The 8,721-nt window shown below is 32.6% G+C and overlaps 1 pseudogene; it reads right to left on the reverse strand.

The window, feature by feature from the left end:
- Positions 1-7,480: 7,480 nt before the first annotated feature.
- On the reverse strand, positions 7,481-8,415 carry LOC124087399 (olfactory receptor 6C74-like; annotated as a pseudogene).
- Positions 8,416-8,721: the final 306 nt, after the last annotated feature.

Below are 8,721 nucleotides of genomic sequence, written 5' to 3' on the forward strand. Positions count from 1 at the left end.
ATCCCCAAAAAAGTAAACCACATTTGTCTTTTTGTTAGAAGCAATTTCATAACTCAGGAATGGTGGTGGTATTTTCCAGGTCTCTGTAGCAACTTTCTATAATATTTTATGCATTCATTAAAAATATTTTCCTTTATCTCTAATTCACAAGATGCTAAGGGAACTGTGGAAGGTACTACCGTTCATTTAATAATGCTATCTTCAACATCTTTCAAAAATAAACTAATTAATACCATTTAATCTATGAAGAAAGAGGTGGAAATGTGTGAAATAACAAGGAAAGGTTTGCTGGGAAGCACAAAAAAAAATGATCAATTTCTATAAATAAGATTTTGGGGGCTGGAGACACAGCTCAGTTGGTAGAGTGCTTGCCTTATATGCACAAGCCCCTGGGTTCAATCCCCAGGACTACAAAAGAAAAATATTTTTGGTTGGACAGCCAAATTAAATTAATTGCCATTTGAAGTATTGTTTATAGAGTGTTGTACAAAGTATCATCTGTTAGAAAAGGATTTCTATTAGGAACTATGCGAAAGTTAGAAACTATATGAGTATATTTAATGGCACATTCAATTCCTTAAGTTGAATATATATATATACTATGTGTGTGTACATATGTGCACCTGTTAATATATTTGTATATGCATATAAGTGCATAAATGTATGTACATGCTTATAACTAGTGTATGTCTTCTAAAGTTTCATGTGGCAATCCACTCCTGCATCCTCAATATCTAAAAGTTGAAAGAAACAATGTTCTGAGGCAAATTTCAAGGTACCGGGCTGGGGATGTGGCTCAAGCGGTAGCGCACTCGCCTGGCATGCGTGCGGCCCGGGTTCGATCCTCAGCACCACATACAAACAAAGATGTTGTGTCTGCCGAAAACTAAAAAAAATAAATAAATATTAAAAATTCTCTCTCTCTTTAAAAAAAAATTTCAAGATACCAATATTCTTATGAACATTATTCAATAAAAAAGGAGTATAGAAAAAAAATAAATTCTTCCTAGATATAGACATATACTAGTTACAAACAAGTACATACTCATCTATGCATTTAACTACATACATAAACATGTGAATATCTGCATTTAAGTATACACATTATAGTTATATATAAATACGTACAGAAACACATATAAAACCTTAATCACACTAAACTCAGACTTAATCCTTTTATTTGTACTTTTTGATTTTTAAAAAATCTTTTATAGGTGAATTGCAATTATGCATAATAGTAGGCCTCATTGTGATATATTTGTACATGCAGTACAATTTGGTCTATTTCATTCCCTCTTGAGTTCTCCAATCCCTTCCCTCTAATACCCCTCCTACTCTACTACTCTACTAGCCTCCTTTGTATTCTCATGGGATCCTTTTTCCTATTTTTTTCTCTCTAGCTTGCACATGTAAGAGAAAATGTGCAGCCCTGGACCTTCTGAATCTGGCTTATTTCATTTAGCTTGATGTTCTCCAGTTCATTTTCCTACCAATGGCATAATTTTATTTATCTTTATGGCTGAGTAAAACTTCATTATCTATCTATCTATCTATATATATATATATATATATATATATATATATATTACATTTTCTTCATGTAGAGGATTGGAAGCAACAAAAACAGATGCACATATTTTTAAGATAAATGGAAGGTTACAGTACAATGGGTCTTTAGCTTCTGAAGGAAACCACTCGTAGATATATATGGTAAGTCAGACAGTGATATTACTAAAATAACCACACAAATACTGTCTTCACCTGTATGCTGAAATCTAACACTAAAAATTGTTATTTTCTACTTAGAAATAATTTCTAGAATCACTTCTGAACACCAATTTGGATTTTTCTTTTGTAATGAGCAATCACCGAAGTATATTAAGCAGATAGAAAAAAATAACATAAGGGGCAATGCACAGGACAATTAATGGACGAGCACGGTTTTGCAATGATCCAGATAAAAACAGTAAGATCCAGAACTCAACATACAGGATGGAAAAACAACACCATAAGGAGGTATTTTTAAGACACTTGAAATTTCCTTGATGTAATATTGGGACTAAATGTAAGAGTTTCCAGTGGGTGTGGGGGAATACCAATGATATGAAAGGATATGACACAAACATAATTCTTCATGGGCTTTTGAATGAAGACAGAAAATGTCAGCAGAGGAGTAAATAAGTGTTACAGATAAGCAGTGAAAAAGGCCAATTCTGTCACATTCAGTTTTGAAATTAGTGATAAGAAATCTAATTGTCTCATAAGCATTTTAAAAAAACATGATTTCAGGTGAGAGATATTGAAGAATGAATTTAAATACATAAACTTATTTCTTCAAATACTGGCTCTTAGCCATAATAAAAGTTAAATTTATTATTCTCTAAAGATGGAGTCCCATGCAACAATCTGTCTGCACATTTGAGGAAGTCATTATATTCATCTTTTTATTGATCTAAAAAATACATTAGATTAATATGGATGGCTTGGTTCAAATAACATGGGCATTTCAAAATTAATGGTGTTAATTGGGAAGTTGGGAGAAGGGGTTATGTCCTTTCTCTAGGGCTGTTGCTGCTTCCAGATCTCCTTAAAATACTAAACAAAGAACTAATCTCTCTCACCTAAGGAAAAAGAATCTTCCACAAACTCATCTAAATCAGCATCTACCATGGAGACTAGATTCAACATACAAATTACATAATTTGAATACATTAACCTTGCAAAAACATTATGAGATCAATTCCATCATCACATAAGGGACAATATTATTCATTTCCAAAGTTTTGTTTTCAATTTGATAGCAATAAACTGGTCAGCTTTCTACATACAAATAATGTATTCATATCCCTAAGTGAAAAGCAATAACTTTCCAATTTTCAATTAATCATATGTAAAATTAATTTGAAAATAAAATAATAAATTATGGTTTGATTTTACATTTAACTTTATATCATAAACATAAAAAGATGCAAAATTAGATAATATAGATATGACAGAAAAGAGACATTTAAAATAAAACTCATATCACTACTTTTATTGTTAAATATGCCTTACATAGAAAAAAAACATACAAAATCAATAATGCAAGTTTTTAAACAATAAGTGAAAAAAAATATGCACACAGCCAGAATAACATACAAACACCATCAGTAACAGGATTTTCAAGTTTTTATATCCCCAATAAGTCTATCCCAAAAGACCCATCAACTCTCCTGATATTGCTATCCTTTTCTTTTCTATACCATCAAACTTACCTCTTGGATTTTGCTTTATTTTTTGACTTTTGCTCAGGCTAATAGTACACATTTCAAATAATAAATTATAGGTTCATACAATTTTATGAGACATTAAAAATATATGTAGTGATGTAGTCACCAGCATGGTCAAAATGAAGAATTTTTGCATTATCCCCAAAAGTTACCTGAAGTACTTGTGAAGTGTTCATTTCACATCTCACAGTACTTATAATCCCTGATCCATTGTTCTATGGTTTTATTGTTTTTCAAAATGTAACCTGATAAGTGTTATATAATAGCTAAATTTTGAGCTGGGGTTCTTTTCACTTTGTATGATGTTTTAGAGATTCATCCTTGTGGTTACATGTATCATTAAATTAGGTCTTTTTTTTGTTTTGTTTTTTGCTATGTAGTATATCTTTGCATGAATATATCAATTTACCAAAATCTTTATGTTTTACATATAAGTAAAAGATCTATTTTGAGTTATCCTTTGATATATAGTATGGTTCAGATTTTTGCTTATATAAGTCCAGTTTTTCAAGCATTCCTTCTTGGAAAAAAAAAAACACAAGGTTTTGTGATTGAATTACCTTGACATTTATTTCAAAAGTTAATTGAACATAAACATGAGAATCTGTATGCAGATTCTATCTGAAATCCTTTGTCTATTACTAATACCATATTCTCTTAATTGATCTGTTTTATAGCAAGCAAAAATTTAATGACTTGAATATGTAAAAAAATAAAAATAAAAACCAGAAGAATACACATAAATGGGGGCTGGGATTGTGGCTCAGTTGTAGAGCACTTGCCTAACATGGGTGAGGCACTGGGTTTGATTTTCAGCACCACATATAAATGAATGAATAAAATAAAGGCCCATCAACGTCTAAAAATATTTTTTAAAAGAATGTACCTAAATGAATAAAATCATATCCACTAATCTTTTATTTACCTATGAAAATTTGATAAATGCAATAAATATTTTAAAGTATACAATGTCTTAAGTATTGCATGGTTCCAAAGTCATTTTGATTATTTTAAATTCTTTGTCTTTCTATAGAAATTTTAAAATAAGCTTGTGATTGGAACAACTAATTTTTTTAACTTCCAGTTATAGATTGACACATAATGAACTTCAAAGTCCCATCCTGAAAGCATGAAAATCTTGAACAAAATGAAAAATGATGACTTTTCTTGAATCTTTCAAGGAATTAAAGCACAGGATATACTGCCACCAGGGAACCTGGAGGGAGGGTGAAACACCACAGATCTGCTTAAGTGGAACTGCTGGTCCTATACACAGGTTGGAAAAATTAAGTGACAATTTTCACAAATTGCTCGAAGCTGAGTGTGGACTAGAATGAGATTTTGAAACTCCTGGGAACTAAAATCATCAAAGGACCCATACTTTCCTGGGAACCACCTCTAGGAACATGATCAAGTTCTATGGTCAAGAGCCAAGACAAATCCTTCCTGCTGAAAAGGAGAAAAGCAGCTATTTGAAAGACTCCAAAAGTGTTCTCCACTACAGACACCTACAGTTGGAGAACTTCATCAAATCATTCTCCCACCTGCAGGAAAGGTGTTGCTTGTACTCCAGAGCACCTTAAATTCCATCTTCCAACTCAATCATAACCATGGAGGAATCTGAACTACTGCAGAAACACATGTGAAATTCAGACTGTAGAGTCACTGACCTAAAAGACAGATATTAAATCATAAAATCATAGAACACTGGCCCTTTGCCACAACTAACCACTACACCAACAAGGCTACAATATAATAACAGTGGATTATAGCTTTAAAAGTAAAAGACCCAGACTCACTCCAAGAAATAGTTTTTACAGAAACCCAAAGTCAACAAGGGAGACAAAAACAATGACAAAAACGTATATTGAAACCTGTGACACTACACCTACAATAAATCTTAACTAAGCATATGCCAATTCCTAGCAAGATTATTATAGATACATTAACTAATACAACATGTTCTGCTTTCAACAAAAATATTACAAGGGATTACAAAAGATAGCAGAAAATCTGATAAGACAGAGGTGGCTCTAAAACCAGAGCCAGACATGATGTAAATGTTGGAGATATCTAACTAAGAATTTTAAATAATTGTGATTAATATGGTAAGTGCTCTAATAGAAAAAGATACAGCATGCAATAACAGATGGCTACTCTAACTAGAGAAATGGAATGTATAACACAATAAAAATGAAGAATGACTTTTTTGATTGTTACAACTATGGATCATATAAAAATAATGAAAAAAAAAACAAAGAGAAAATCTTGAAAAAATTTGGAGGAATAAATAAAGTTTACCTACAGAGGAACAAGGATAAAATTACAACAATGTTATATTAGAAATAAGCAAAAATAAACTATGTAGTGAAATATATAAAATATTGAAAGAGAAAAACTATGAATTTGCATCCAGTTTATTTATTCTTCAAAAGGGGAAGAGAAATAGACTTTCTCAGAGAAGCAAAAGCTGATTAAAATCATTATCAGTAGAGTTGATCTGAAAGGGACATTTCAAAAAGTTCTCCAAGCAGAAGAAATATTATATAAATTTGGAACATTATTCTACAAAGAAAGCAGGAAAGTTGAATAATAAAAAAATAAAGATAAAGTTTTTCTTAATTAAAAAAAAGACAAGTGTTTGAATTCATAATACTAATGGTGTATTAGTTATAAAATATGAATGACATCAATGTCTTAAAGGACTGATTCAATTGCTCTTCAAATGTACAGCTCTTCACATGAGGAGGTATAATGTTCTTTTGAAGATTGACATAGATTAATTTTAAAATAAATAAATTTAAAACTTTAGAGAAATCATTAAAAACACGAAAGATATTGAGCCCAGAGCAATGGAGTTGGCCGTGCATGGACTGAATTTCTGAGACAGAGGTTGAAAATAAAATTCTCCTCCTCTTAGTTGTTCTGGTCAAGTATTTTGATCACAGCAATTAAAACCTAACCAACTTAGGACAAAACACCCTGTAGGAGGAGATGTGTTAAGGGTAAAAATGCAGGAGACATATAATTGATATGCTAATGATGTGATAAAATTAAATGACATAAACATAATTAAAAACAAAATTTAATATAAAAATTACAAATATGAGAGAAGATACCTCAGTTACATCAGTAATCATTTTTAAATGTAACTACTGTAAATATATCAAATAAAAGATGCATATTTGCTGTGCTCCACTACATATAACTGTAATTGCACCAGTGGGAGTGGAGGGGAAGAAGGTTAGGTGGAGATTTGGGAGTATTGAAGCAGAACCATCACAAGTTCAAGCCCAGCCTCAGCAATGTGGCAAGACCTCATTCTAAAGTAAAAAGTGCTGGGGATGAGACTCAGTGGTAAAAAGTCCCTAGGTTCAATGCCAGTATCCTCCCACCAAAAAAGATAGAATTTCTGAGGGAAAAACAATTTCATGTCATTTGTGAGTACTGGTGGTGATTCACTGGATTCTCATAGATACAGTTTACATGTACACACAGGATGAGGATGTGAGGCAAACAGCATGTTGATGGTTCTATTTCTTATTGTTTTTCTTACTTCAAGAGATCAAATGCATAAAGAAAGGCAATAACAGATAGTAACATGAAAAACTAGTAATGGGAGCTGTACAAAATATTCAGCCTTATAAATGTATACTTTTAGATATTTAGCTAAGACAAAAGGGAAACAAAGAAGAAATATTAAAAAAAAGTAAGAGGAAACTTACAAAAAATGAGGAGAAAGAAAATATGTGGGAATAAATGTCGTCCCATATGCTCAAAAAATAAGAAAGGAAGAAAAAAAAGGGCAAGAAGAAAGAAAAGGAGGAAGGGAAGGAATAAGGCACATTGGCTCCAGCAACATCACATATATATTTTTTAAATATTAACATTGTCTGTTCATATTTACAAGTTCATATTTACAGAGTTCACTAAAGGGGTCATCTATTGTAGAAAACCATGTGCAAATGTGTGAGGTTTCTAATAAGGATTCATAGTGGAATATTTTGATAATCATGAGAGAACATAACGGGGAAGGACCATGCTAGTAAAATGATAAACATTCAGGAGGACAATGAAGGCTCTTTATGGGTAACTTCTGTGACTGCCATAATAAAAACTAATTAAGGGATATGTTATAAATGTAACTAGTAGAGGATAGCATTTTCACTAATCCTCAATAGTATGCTTTTACAAAAGCCAAAGCCGTTACTTCAAAGTTGTAAAGGTACATTTTTTTTTACTAGGTCCCTCAGGGCTTGTATCACTTGCTTATTTCTTAGGGTATATATGAAAGGATTTAGTACAGATGCAATGGAAACAGTGAGCACTGATACCCCCTTGTTTAAAGATATCCTTTCCTCTGCAGAAGGTTTGATATACATAAAAATACAACTGCCATAAGAGATGCAGACAACAATCAGGTGGGAGGAACAGGTGGAAAAAGCCTTCTTTCTCTCCTGGGCAGAAGGGATCTTCATAACTGTTGTTATGATTTTGATATAAGAGAACAATACCAGAGCCAGTGTATTTAAGAGTGTGATAATGGCTAAAATAAAATTTGAGAATTCCATTTCCTTGGTGTCTGTGCAAGAGAGTTTCAGGATAGGAGAGGTGTCACACAAGAAGTGTTCAATAACATTGCCATCACAGAATTCTATGGTCAGACTCACAATAACTCCATGAATGATCGCTACCCCAGCAGCTATCCAACAGGCAGCAACCAGCAGGTGGCTCACTCTGCTGCTCATAATGGTTGCATAATAAAGGGGTTTGCAGATGGCCACATAGTGGTCATAGGACATAGCAGCCAACAGGAAAAACTGTGTTATACCTATGAAAACAGCAAAAAGTGCCTGTGCCAAGCAAGCATTATGGGAAATAGTCTTTTCCTTAGTGACTATGCTGACCAGGTATCTAGGGATGCAGGCAGATGTCAATGAGATTTCTAAGAAGGAAAAATTTCTTAGGAGAAATACATGGGAGTTTTGAGGCGGGAATCCAGCAAGGTCAGAAGGATGATAAGAAGATTTCCTGTAGTACTCAAAAGATATGCTAGAAGTAGAAAAAGAAAAATTACAATTTCCAAATTTGGGTCCGCTGTCAGTCCTACAATAATGAAGTTTGTCACTATTGTGTGGTTCTTCATGGTTCAATTCTGTCAAGATGCCATTTGAGCTGCAAGGAGGTGGAGGTGATAAATAATTAAACAATATTTTAAAAGATACATCAAGTGCAGTTTTCCAAGTTTAATAAAATAGCCAGCAACTCAGTAGATATGCAGAAGCTTTGTTTTCCTTCTAGAGTTTTTTACATAACAGTCAAAACTCCAGGCTAACCCCTCTTACTCTCATCTCCATTCTGGATACTCATTTTCCTAATTCTCTTTTCGGATACCTTTTTACTTTACAAAACGATGGCTTTATATTTTTTTTTCTAGAAGTATCTGCACACT

The sequence above is a fragment of the Marmota monax genome, unplaced genomic scaffold (assembly GCF_021218885.2).
Source record: "Marmota monax isolate L192 unplaced genomic scaffold, Marmota_monax_Labrador192_F-V1.1 WCK01_AAM20220418_F8-fsc00012, whole genome shotgun sequence".
NCBI classification, from domain to species: Eukaryota; Metazoa; Chordata; class Mammalia; order Rodentia; family Sciuridae; genus Marmota; species Marmota monax.